This window comes from Anopheles merus, unplaced genomic scaffold (assembly GCF_017562075.2).
Source record: "Anopheles merus strain MAF unplaced genomic scaffold, AmerM5.1 LNR4000955, whole genome shotgun sequence".
In the NCBI taxonomy this organism is placed as follows: Eukaryota; Metazoa; Arthropoda; class Insecta; order Diptera; family Culicidae; genus Anopheles; species Anopheles merus.
This window is the reverse complement of record NW_024428535.1, coordinates 343-2,500: the sequence shown is the minus strand read 5'-3', so window position 1 is coordinate 2,500 and position 2,158 is coordinate 343. Positions and strand designations below refer to the sequence as shown.

Below are 2,158 nucleotides of genomic sequence, written 5' to 3'. Positions count from 1 at the left end.
CTGGAGAGTAGACTGCCGGTGGCCATCGGGAACGACGTAGCATTAGTTCGAACCATGCGGCTTGACACACACCACAAACCCTACGCATCAAACACCACCAACACGAAACGCATCCAACATACGCTCGAGAGTGTCCACTTTCAACGCCCGAGGACCCGCAGACGGGGACCAAGCACGTCATTATGCACAGCGACCGCCCAGTGCGTCGGATGACCCGGGCACCTTCGCGGACGGCCACTGTAGTTAACTAAATGAGACTTTGGTAATTAGTAGGCACTCAAGAATGTGTGCATCGGTCGGGATTAAACGTCCGATGCGCCATATGCGTTCAACTTATCAATGTTCATGTGTCCTGCAGTTCACATTATGACGCGCATTTAGCTGCGGTCTTCATCGATCCATGAGCCGAGTGATCCCCTGCCTAGGGTTTAAAGAGTGCCTTTCGGCGCCGAGTGGCGTAACCGCGTTCAAAGTTTGGTATGCAACACACTCGACCTGCAACAATGGGTTACTCAAACTTGTACAAGTACAAGTGTTGTCTCTTACGAGACGTCTTGATATGCTCTCTACAAAAGCGTGCGCTAGAGTAGGTACAAATAATGCACGTCCCAGATAGTGACGATCTCTGGGAGGAAGAACCTTAGGAACTTCCCGCACACATCAAGACTAGGGTTTGGGGCGTGTCCATGCCGGCGCCGAGTACAAGTTACCGCGTTCAAAGTTTGGTAAGCAGCGCACTCGACCTCCAACACAACACGTCCCGTGTCTTGATATCTCTCTACAAAAGCGTGCGCTAATGCAGGTACAAATTAATGTACGTCCCAGATAGTGACGATCTCTGGGAGGAAGAACCTTAAGGAACTCCCCGCACATATCAAGACTTATAGGTGAGAACGGCCAATCACCTATTTCTCTTAGTAAAACTCACAACTCATTCCTTGGTTTGGAAGTGTCCATGTCGGTGCCGAGTACAAGTTACCGCGTTCAAAGTTTGGTAAGCAGCGCACTCACCTCCAACATAACCCTTCACGTCTTGATATGCTCTCTACAAAAGCGTGCGCCAATGTAGGTACAAATTAATGTACGTCCCAGATAGTGACGATCTCTGGGAGGAAGAACCTTAAGAACTCCCCGCACATATCAAGAATTATAGGTACGCTGCCAATTACCTGTTTCTCTTAGTAAAACTCACAACTCATTCCTTGGGTTTGGTGTCCATGTCGGTGCCGAGTACAAGTTACCGCGTTCAAAGTTTGGTAAGCAGCGCACTCAACCTCCAACATAACCCTTCACGTCTTGATTCTCTCTACAAAGCGTGTGCCTATGTAGGTACAATAATGTACGTCCCAGATAGTGACGATCTCTGGGAGGAAGAACCTTAAGGAACTCCCCGCACATATCAAGACTTATAGGTAACGCTGCAATTACCTGTTCTTCTTAGTAAAACTCACAACTCATTCCTTGGGTTTGGAAGTGTCCATGTCGGTGCCGAGTACAAGTTACCGCGTTCAAAGTTTGGTAAGCAGCGCACTCAACCTCCAACATAACCCTTCACGTCTTGATATGCTCTCTACAAAGCGTGCGCCTATGTATGTACAAATTAATGTACGTCCCAGATAGTGACGATCTCTGGGAGGAAGAACCTTAAGGAACTCCCCGCACATATCAGACTTATAGGTGAAACGCTGCCAATTACCTGTTTCTCTTAGTAAACTCACATCATTCCTTGGGTTTGGAAGTGTCCATGTCGGTGCTGAGTACAAGTTACCGCGTTCAAAGTTTGGTAAGCAGCGCACTCAACCTCCAACATAACCCTTCACGTCTTGATATGCTCTCTACAAAAGCGTGCGCCATGTAGGTACAAATTAATGTACGTCCCGATAGTGACGATCTCTGGGAGGAAGAACCTTAAGGAACTCCCCGCACATATCAAGAATTATAGGTAACGCTGCCAATTACCTGTTTCTCTTAGTAAAACTCACAACTCATTCCTTGGGTTTGGAAGTGTCCATGTCGTGCCGAGTACAAGTTACCGCGTTCAAAGTTTGGTAAGCAGCGCACTCGAACTCCAACATAACACTCACGTCTTGATATGCTCTCACAAAAGCGTGTGCCTATGTAGTACAAATTAATGTACGTCCCAGATAGTGACGATCTC

The 2,158-nt window shown here is 47.6% G+C and overlaps 1 non-coding gene across 1 annotated transcript; it reads right to left on the bottom strand.

Annotated features, from left to right (window-relative positions):
• Positions 1–271: 271 nt before the first annotated feature.
• On the bottom strand, positions 272–429 carry LOC121603236. The gene has a single exon (XR_006006624.1). It is a non-coding gene; the product is annotated as a 5.8S ribosomal RNA (ribosomal RNA).
• Between the last annotated feature and the right edge of the window lie 1,729 nt (positions 430–2,158).